Source organism: Thalia democratica, chromosome 2, assembly GCF_965202585.1.
Source record: "Thalia democratica chromosome 2, ktThaDemo2.hap1.1, whole genome shotgun sequence".
NCBI classification, from domain to species: Eukaryota; Metazoa; Chordata; class Thaliacea; order Salpida; family Salpidae; genus Thalia; species Thalia democratica.
Genome location: NC_139166.1, coordinates 42,967,354 through 42,978,869, shown reverse-complemented (window position 1 = coordinate 42,978,869; position 11,516 = coordinate 42,967,354).

Sequence of the window (11,516 nt, the reverse complement as noted above, 5' to 3'; positions counted from 1 at the left end):
AGAACATCAAATTTAGAAAACACTTTAAATGTGGTCAAAACCTTTACACAAGATTTAATCTAGCAAGAATATACTTTAAGAATTTATAAAACCAAATAAGATTGAACTACTTAGAATGTAAATAAGAAATCCTTATAAAAATAACACTAATAAAAAAACACTTTATAAAACACAAGAAAACAATATAAATGTCTATTCTTCATTATCACGTTTACTGCAGCAGGCTGTGGCTAGCATCTCCACGTCTGTATGTTGTATTGGCTTATATAAAACATTCCATAACTTAATGTTTCATCAGGGTTTCTGGTATGCAATTTATTTTCTCCTCTTGTCAACTGTATTAAACTTGCATCAGTATAAAACTTGACCTTGCGAGCTTTCTCCTAAAGCTTGAGTGATCTTACAGCTCAAAACTTCCAACCAAATCTAAACAGTAATCAAGTGCTACTTGATATCCTGTTACAAAGTTAACTAATTATTACCAACAAATATTATGCAGTTTTAGACCATGAACATGATATCTAAATTTAAAATATCAAATAAAGTTCTACTTAATTTTATTTAAAGTATTATAAGGATAGTATAGTAACTTTTAACTTTACATTAATATTTTCTAAAAAATTGTAAGAATACAAATACAAAATTGAGATTTATGAAGCTTAGTTTAATTTTAACTATTAGTAAAAGTGAATATTGATTTTAATTGTAATATTTCTAAAACATTGTAATAATATAAGTTGCCATTTTTGTCTAATATCCGGATCCGGCCGGATCTTGATATGAAAAAAAGATCCGGACCCGGTTCCGACCGGATCTCGATTTAAAAAAAAGATCCGGTTCCGGCCGAATCCTAACAGAGATCCGGCCGGACCCGGATCTAGTTAGTAAAAAAGAGCATACTGAAAAGTATTTTTTCAAAAACAAACCCTGTATAAATTAAAAAGAGTCATTTTCGTCAGTTAAAATTAAACACCTACCGTGATTGGCTCATTTTGTACACGTGACTAACTTACATTTGTTTACATTTAAACTATGAAATAAAAATTTCAGAAATGCTACTCTTACCTATGTTGTAAAATTAAAAACTTCACTACCAAATTGTCAACCTTGTGGCTAGCTGTTCTACTGATTATTAGTTTAAAGTAATTTTTTCAGTTTTTAAAAACCTCATTCTGACTCAGGCTAGTTTTTACTCACTCTTGCTAGTTTTTTTTTGACTTAAACAGTGGCAACCCTGCTAGTATAAAATTTTTTGGGAATTTTCAAAAATCTTAGGCTGCCTCAGGCTAGTTTAGTTTTTTATAAAAACTCAGGCTAGTTTTAAGATTTTTTGAAAAACTCAGGCTAGTTTTCTTTTAGATTTTGAATAAGTTTGAGCTGATCCAGTTTTCAATATTTTGTGATTTTCTAGTTAATTTTGTTCAAGAATTTGATTTTAATTGATTTTAGATTGGTAAGGCTATAGGGGGGGTTCTCCTTGATTTTTACTAGTTGATCTTATTTAATAGATTTTAATCTTAGCTACCAGATACCTTTTACAGCTTAACAAAGTTCAAAGTAGTTTTCGAGATACAAGGGGTTAAATCCGGCTCAATAGGTTCCTTATAGAAGGGGCAAACTAAAAAAGCGAAAAAAAAAACATTTCATTAAAAATCTATCTCCTACTACAGTTTTTAAGCAATCTTATTCAAATTTTCACAGTTTACTCTTTTCTAAATTCTAAATCATTTAAGTTTAGGAATTTTTTTTTGAATTTCGGACCTTAAATTTGTATTTTTAAATTTTTTGGAAAATCCAACACTCAAAACCTTTTAAACTATGTAAGGAATATTTCCTGGGAATTAGAGGTACCTAGCTTAAAAAATCTAGGAGAAGATAGATTTTTAGTGAAATGGATATTTCCGCGTTTTTAGCGCCTTCCATTAGGTTCCTATGGAACTCTCCGGCTTTGACCGCTTATATCTCAAAAAATACTTTGAATTTTGTAAAGCTATAATAAGCATCTGGTAGCTAAGATAATATTCTATTAAATAAGATCAACTTGTAAAAAAAGTATTCACCCACCTATAGCCTTAATTGTAAACATTACTAAAAATTTTCAACTTTGTGGCTAGCTGTTCTACTGATTATTAGCTTAAAGTAATTATTTTTTTGTTTTTAAAAACCTCATTCTGACTCAGGAAAGTTTATAATCACTTAGGTTAGTTTTTTTGAATCAAAGAGTGGCAACTCTAATATTAGCTAAAATTAGGTGATATTCTGGTTGCCAAAAATTATGGAAAGTTTATTAGTTCGAAACTTTAGTGTAAGAAAAATGGAGAAACTAATGTAATTTTGATTAAAAATCATTTAAAATCAAACTAATTAAAAAGTGATAAGTTTTAATTTTTAGTGGAAAAGATTGATATGTGTTTAAAATGTAGTGTGATTAATTAAGTTAGCTTAAGATTTTTTTACCAGATTTTAAATTTTATTAGCACGATTTGTACAAAAGAAAAATTTTAAAAATATAAAAATTAAAGTTAATGCATACATTTAATATTACTACTTACAACGTACATTTTTGTCTAAGATTATTATTAATTATCTCATTTGTGTGGAGTTATTTTACCTTAAGCTTAGAAGATGATACTATTGCTGTTTGCACAATTTGCACCAACAAATTCAAAAGGGGTAATAATCCTAAAAGTTATACTACTACTCCTTTACATAGACATCTCTCTGCTAAGCACAATGTGATTTACACAGCAGCGAAAAAAACTTCAGCAGAAAATGCAGGAAGCAGCACTGGTTCGCCTTCAGCTCCAAAGAAAATAAAGCTCGCTGCTATGAAGCAATCAACCATGAATGATTTTAAAAACTTCAAGCCTTGGGCCAAAGATGATCCAAAAACAATTATGGTTAATGAGAAAATCATCAATATGGTTGCTATTGACAACCAGCCGTTTTCAATAGTAAATGATAAAGGGTTCTTTGAACTCTGGGCACATTTAGAGCCTAGATATTTGATCCCAAGCAGAAAATATTTTAACGAGGTAATGCTTCAACGGGCAAATTTGACAAAAAATACCTTTATTCACACACTACAATTGATTATAAAGGATTCATTGTTTGCGGACGAGGATGTAGAAGTGTTGCTATCAAAAGCACAAAAAATTGTTGGTCATTTCAGCCATTCCTCCTCAGCTTGTGAAAAGCTAAAATTAATTCAAGTTGGTCTAGATTCCACAATAACAAAGCAAACAGCCTTGCTACTTGTTCAAGATAGGGGGTGGAATTCGACATACCTAATGCTAAAAAGGTTAAATAGTTTAAAAATTAGTGTCCAGAATTATGTAGCTAGCCATTTGCAAGCTCTTATCATTACAGAAAAAGAGTAGCAATTGGTATGTCAGGTACTAAAGCTTCTTGAACCTTTTCACTTAGTTACTAAAGATTGTAGCAAAAATGATGCTCTACTCTCTAGTGTTATCCCGCATGAACGAGCACTGAAGAACTTCATCGGTCACCAAGCACGTTGCGTTCTCGATTTAAATGCTGCTACAAACCTAGCAAAAAAATGGAAGAGACGTGCGAAAACAGGTTATACAGTACCTCCTCAGATTTAAACCTGAATGATAACAGTTTACTGTTAACCACAACGGCTGTTGATCCGCGCTATCGCTTTCAGTTTTTCCTTCTAAATTGAAAGAAAAAGTTAAGACACTGCTGCAAATGGAGGTCAAAAAGCATAGCAGCTGTGAAGCAAATGAACGTTGTGACTCTCCTACGCATAAAAGCACCTCCATCTTCTGTGTAATCAGAACGATTTTTTTCTGAAGCTGGCAATTTGTATGAAAATAAGCGCAATCGCTTACTTCCAAATACCAGGAAAGAGCTTTTACTTCTTCACCACAACTTAGCAAAATAGATATTTTAGTGTTTTTTATTATTGTTCTTTCATTTTGAAGTTTTTTTACTGTTCTTTCATTTTCAAGTTTTTCTTTTGTTCTTTCAATTTTAATAAAATTTAAATGTAGTTACTGTTCAGAAAATTAGCAAACATACCATACCAGCTACTATTTTTAACTGTTAATCTTAACTAGACCTTATCCTTGATAACATATCATAAACTTTCTTATTATTTAATTATTTTAGCACCACATTGATATTTTTTAGTATAATTTTTTTTCAAACTATAATTTTTCAAAATTCAAAAGGATATAGTTCAATATAACACATAAAAGATAAACTTCACACAATTATACTTAGTTAGTAGTTAGTTATATAAAATTGCATTATCGTACATAGCATTTTTTATACATTTTACATTACAATACAAATAACCTAGAGTATTAAGAATCCGGACCCGGCCGAATTTTAATTTAAAAAAAATACCCGGTTAAGGCCGGATCCTAATTTGAAAAAAAAGTTCGGGTCCGGTACATCACTAGTTTTAACTAAGTTTAAAAAATCTCCTAATTGATTAAAAAAAAGTTTATAATAAAAATATAGTAGTTAAATATTTGTTAACCAAGATTGGTGATGGAAATACTTTAATTTTGTGACTAGTTATGGCATAGTTATTCTGAAAATAAGCATTTATTTAAAAAAACGTTTGGTTAGTTTTAAAAAAAAAAAAAACCAAATGAATATATAAACATATTTAACATATAAGTTTTCAATATATAAGTATATTATTATAATATTAACAAGTACAAGTTAAAAATATAAGTATATAAAATATAAATGTATAAGTTTTATTGCAGATTAAAATTTTAAAACGCTTTCAAGAATATAATTCTCATTACCTTAAACTTGAATTAGCTAAACTATTTAAACGAAAAACTATTTAAGAAAGTACATAGAATATAAGAAATAAAAAATTTATGACGTAGTAGTTCATACTTTTTATAATTAGTTTGTAAACATTTAGAATTTTGATAGTAAAATAGAGTACTATTTTTGTATTTTAAAATATATCTTAAATGAAGATGAAAACAAAAACATTTCCGTATAAAAGCTACCTTAAATAAAGAAATATTAGATTTTATTAAGTAGTACTAAATAAATTCTATTTGGAATGGTCTAAAAGTTTAAATAAACCAAGAACTAAAATACAGTAGACTACCGCTTAAGTACGCACTTTTTTTGGTACGCACCCCGCCTTTAGTACGCACTTTTGCCTAAATTTTCAATCATTAAGTTTTTCCAGATTGTTTTATGTTTTAAGGTAGAATGGCCAACCTGCTCAGTTAGCCTGAGTAATCCTGAGTAGTCTAAAAGGCCTGAGATTGTGACAGTCCTGTTATTAAATGTTAATAAACTAATTATTTATGGAGTGGTTGCAGAAAAGTGAAAAGAACAATGGTATTTGAGCTGTAATGCTATTAAATAAATATATCTAGTTGACAAAGTTAAAAAAACCTACAAATACAAAATAGTTAAATATAATTTAATTTAAATGTATGCGCATTGATGTTCTGAAAATGTTTGGTATTTTACCTCTAACAAAACAAAATATGGAAAATATGGCTAAATATTCTTTTTTATATCATTGACTGACATTGACTTTCTATATTAAATGTATGTATTATGTAATTATGTAGAAACTTTTTTTAGAAATTATAAATCATTTTAAAATCTATTAAATAATTTTGCAAACTAGAATTATGTATTAAATGTTATTTAAGTTAAAAAACTTGTTTATTTGGCTTAATTATTTGGTTGCTAGTTGTAAGAAAGAAAACAAACAACTAAATTTCATATTATACCATGTCGTCAAAAAGTACGCACTACCCGTGCTAAGTACGCACTTTTTGGTCGGGTTCAATTTGCGTACTTAAGCGGTAGTCTACTGTAAGTATAAAACCTTTTTTAACTAAAAACTATTTGTTGCAAACTACTTATCTTAAAGTAATACTATTATCGATATAATAAAAACAACTTTTTTGAAACTAAACTTAGAATAAAAAAACATTTATAGAGAAATATCTTGGCAAGAATTTTTTTTAATAATTATTTTTAAGTAATACTATTATTGAACTAATAAAAATATTCTCTAATAAAGTTTTAAACAAAAACTATGTCAATAAACATACGGTTTCTTTGTTCACCAGGTCCTTAAACTAAACTTTTTTTTATCGTTCAATAAACAATATATATATAAAACTACTTGTTTTAAATTGTTGGTGTTATAGAGACAATTGTCGATAATAATGTAGCATAGTTTTGTTTACGTTTAATTTCCTAATAACAAATTAATCCATTTGCTTTCTAAATAATCAAAGTTCATAATACTTTTTTGTTAAATCTGTATATTTAATTGATTACGATTCTTCGAAGTTTTTGCTCAATGTTTGATGTCTGTAGGCATATTGTAATTTAAATTGGTATGGCAAGATTAGAGTTATATTGTTAAAAGCGTTTTAAACTTTTAATGTTTAAAAACCCTTGTAGATTTTATAAATTTGAACCAGTCGAATATTTACCTACTTAATTCCTATGAAAAAATTCACAAAAAAAAATGTTTACTGTGTCCTGAACAGATTTAATATTATATTTTTATATAAACCTTGTTTTTGAAAGAAAAAACTCAATTATTTTTACCGATTAATTTATTTTAAAAATTGTTATTCGCTTTGTTTAGTATTTTTTAAAGATTTAATAATTTTTTCCTAAAAAAACCTTGATTTTACTTAAAATTTAAAAATGAAACCGTGATCTTGAAGTTTTAGTTGAAAACGAGTTATCTAAAACTAAGTCAAAAAAAAAGGATGGGAATAAATTTAAAAGTATTGTGTCATTTTGCTTTTAATATTAAAGAATACTTTCATCAATTCTAAATAAGTAAAATAAAAATGAAAATATAAACAAGTCTAAAAATGTACAAAATACCTTTAAAAATATATTAGGTTAAACTTATTTACTGCAAAATAATAATTTGGAGATAGACATCCTACACATTAATGCTTTGAATTTTAATTTTATTTTTAATATGAGCCTCGAATTAGGTCAAAGCACAATTATTTAGATTTTCAAAGAAAACATGGCCTTATTCATTATAAAGTAAAAAAATGTGAAGTGAAGTTAAAAGCATAAAACTATTTTTTCATTTCCATTAAAGCTGGTTTTGGACACTTTTAATGAACAAAGATTTTTAAATCATCCTTTTGTGTCAAGGTACAACTAAATGTGTCATTTAGTCTAATAAACAGTTAACAACTAAGAAAAAACTAAATAGGAAGTTTTAAAGCACTTTATTATATTTAAAATGTACTCGAGCAAACTTGATAACAATAACTTTTAAAGAACAAGAGAATCAGATAAATAGAAATTAGTAATAGTTATCATCATCGTTTTCAGTATAGTTTATCGAAAAAAAATAAGTATTTGCAACTTTGCATATTTATTGTTGTTTATTGAACGACAAAAATAAAATGGCTTAAAATATTTGGTCCTGGAACTTATACGCAAAAAAACCTTTCGGTTTCGGTTATCGAGTCACAAATATTTAAAAAATTGTTTCCGATATTTTTTAAAGTATTTTTTAGCAGCTTGTATGGAACACATTAACAATAATTAGAGGCAGAATAAGTAAACACTAGTTTTACTGATTGAAAAAATTTAACTATACTAAATATAAAACTTTAGGTTTTTGCTATTCAAAAAAAAGTTTCTAGTTTGACTACAAGCTGCAAAACTAAACTAATTATTAAAATACGGAATATATTTTTAAAGCTATATTCTGAAAAAAATTTCAAATTTAGATTTACTTTTTTCGCAGTTTAGCAACAATGTTTTTAATACTTTAGTTTTTTGTTTATTTTTTAGTTAGAGAGCTAAACTTAAAAAAAAACATTCTCAAATTAGTAAAAAAAGAAGTTCGATTTGAAATACAAATTTAAAAAAAACTCCCTTTTTTGAAATAAAAATTCAGACTGTTTCTCACTACTAAAAAGCTACAATTTAATGTACTAAATACAGATAGTTGAAAACTTTTTGAAAAACATCAGTCTCACACATATCCATTTTAACAATAAATTTTTAGAGCAAATATAATATTTAAGTTAATTAGAAAAACCAGACTACTTAAAAGCTCTTGGAATAATAAAAGTAATATATTAACATATATCATTTAATATATAATAATAGTAATTTATTACAACGTCAAAAAAATAGGCTCAAAATATTTGGTCCTAGGACCTGGTACATGAAGAACCTTTCGGTTATGGAGTCGGACACCACGGATATCTTTTAAAGTCTTGTCCAGGACTTTAAAAGAAATACTATAGAGCAGTGCTTCTGAAATGGGGTTCTGCGGAACCCTAGGGTTCCGCGACGCCTCTCAGGGGTTCCGCAAAGCCTTTCGAAATTAAAAAAAGAGCATTTTTTTAATTAAGCATTTTATGTAAAATTAAAATTAGGGGTTCCACGGAAAAGTTGAACTTTGGAAAAGGGTTCCGCCACTAAAACAAGGCTCAGAAGCACTGCTATAGAGGTTAAAAATAAGCTGTTTCTTGAAATAAGGAACCAAGCTATTTTTTAAGCATTCATCATTTGTTGATATTCTGTCAATGGAAATAAGTTTTGAAAGCTTCAAAAAAATAGTTAGATTTCTTATATCAGCAGATAGATTGTTCTTAAGCTCTAGAACATTTTTTTATTGAATTATTTTTAACAACTGTCTAAAATATTAAAAATGTTAATTTTTTTAACCCAAGATTTAGGGCTTAACTTGATATTGTTTATTAAGGATCTTAATTAGTTTTATTTTTAGTTACTTTATTATTCTACATTGTGAGATAGTTACTATTTTTAAACTGTAACAGTATAGTTATATAAATTTCATAAGACTCTTTTACTCATTTTTCTTTAGATAGTGCTATGCTGATAGCTTCACCTGAAGCTGTTCGTTCTCAAACTCTTAAAAATTGCACAATATTTAAGTAAAGTATAAGTCTTGTGAACACCAGATTCTTAAATAACTTAATTTTAAGTATTTTTATAGTGGTAACTGTATGAAATTAGTACTAGACTTATCAAAAAAAATATCAAAAAATATTTCAGATAGAAATATGTTTAAAAGAAGTCCTTCAGACCTTATAATTTTTTCTTTCTGTGTTTTTGGTTTTTACTTAGATTAAAATGTTAGCAGTAACCCTGTATAAATATACTTACTGGTAATTATTTTATGCAAGTAGAATAAATATAACCATCAATAATTGAAAAAAAAACTTAAAAAGGATGCTTATGTTATTGCAGATGCTGAAAAAGTAGAGATCTTTTGCGCCACGCAGGGTTGCCACAAAGTCAGGAAAATCAGAAAAAGTCAAGAAAAAGTATAAAAAGTGGGGAAAAATGTAGGTTTTCCAAAAAACATCAGAAAAAGCTGGGAAATTTGATGGAAACATGCTCTTAATAAGAAATTTTATGATCACCAAAAACTACATTTTGCTAATGTAATTTTCTACAAAGTTTTGCTTTTGCAATTATTTTTTTTTCAGAGTCAATTTGAAATTTTAGAATAAATTAAAATCTTTTATGATTTCATATGTGTGTTGACTATGTGGTAAAGAGTGATTTTATTTTTTGTAGTAAGGTGTTTAATTAATAGTACTTGTACAGAAAACTAGTACTTGATGTATAGGGTTTTCAAACACAGACTAGTCATTTTTGTTATTCTTTTCAGATCAGTTTTCAACACTAAGATAAGTTTCTTATACATATATGATATTTCAATTTTGTGTAAGTCAAAACCAATTTATTTCAATAATTTGTTGCTTTCTGAAAAATACTTTTCTGAAAGGCTCAATAAAAATGATGATAGAAATAGTTTTAAATGCAAGTGGTGTTCTTGTACTTTGTCACTGTATAATATGGGAAGAAAGGCCCTTGCTGTCCATATGACTGGTGCTGGACATTGAAATAAATGACCAGAAGTTAACAGAATTTAATCATAATTGTTTAATGCTGGGTCAAGTTCAAGAGTGATGAGAGCAGTGGCAGAGTAGCAAGTTGTGAGAGCAGTGGTTGTAGTGTAAGACTATCAACAAGTTTTGTGAGTAAGTTGCGAATAGAATGAAGTCTTGTAGGCTTTATCTGATGTCAAACACAATTACTCAGCCAATCTATGTGACAAAGTGATAAAGCTTTACAAAAAGATGTATCCTGACAGTGCAATAGCAAAGTCATGCCACTTGGCCTGAACAAAGTTGTCATATATGATAAATTTTGGCCTTCGACCATATTTCCAAAGCACCTTGCTGGAAGCAAAAAAATCCAGATGGTACAGTGATTATTGGATCAAAGCTACAATAAAGCCCAAATGGATGTTGTGGTTTGTTACATTATCTCAATAAGAGATGTTCTTAATGGTAATAGGGATAGTATAGCAGATTAATACAACAATCGAAACAGAACTTATTTTTTATTTACACAAACTAAAGGAACACAAAGATACATTATAACTACATCACACTATACTAAAACTACATTTAAACACAAATGATAATAAAATACTAATAAGTATCTTAGAAATTAATCAAGAAAGCATCTTAAATTTAACGTGTTTGAAATGCATCATAACTAAGCACACCAATAACTGCCAAGTTCTCTGCCAAATGCTCTGCCGAATGCTCATAACTTTAATGTTGTTTATTTTATATCAAAAGCAAAGAAAACTTCTTTTTTCTTATGTATTTATTGAAAAGAAATTAACTCCTTTCAATAAACAATGTTTGTTTTTTTAATACTGGAAGCACGCCACAAAAACTGCATAAAACAGTTTACAACATCCGCTTTTAAATAAATTTATTGCGTGAATACTGCAACAACATGTGTAATAGTCAAGTGGTTTTACAATACTTGACTTCAAAATTTTTGGGTCACACCAAGACTGCTGAGGACCTAAAAGAAAACCTTTTTTAGGTTTACAGCTTAAGATAAATCCAAACTGTTCCAGATACATACGGACAGACCAAAGTCAAATTGGGCTTTGTATAGAAAAATAAGGGATCAGAGGAAAGAAGAGAACCAGAGTGAGCTTATAAACATTGATCCACATTGCTCACAGAGCTTTTGAGCCTGTAGCTGACGCTACCAAATGAAAGCTAGATGACATTTTATAAAGTATCCATAAACTTTAAAAAAAAACAGGGCTATAGAACAGACTATAATTCTGTAACTAGTAGCAAACATTTACTTTATTTCTTTTTGTAAGACTTGTTGTCTCAACAATAAGTAACGGCTGATTGTGCCATCAAAGTTTGGCCAAACATTTAAATAAAATTGTAAGTTTGGCAATCTGTTCCAAAAAGCAAATGTCCTGACAGCAGATGTTACCAAATTGTAAGTCATCTATTGAGATACATTTATGTTAGAAATGCTTAAATATTGTTTCTTTTTTTAGACAACTTGTGGTAATAATTTAGAAAATACAAGTATTTTGCTGATAGAACTGTTTATTGCAAATACATAAATCATACACAGGTAGTTCAAACAGTACAATGGAAGTTGATGATTGAATGTAGCAAAAG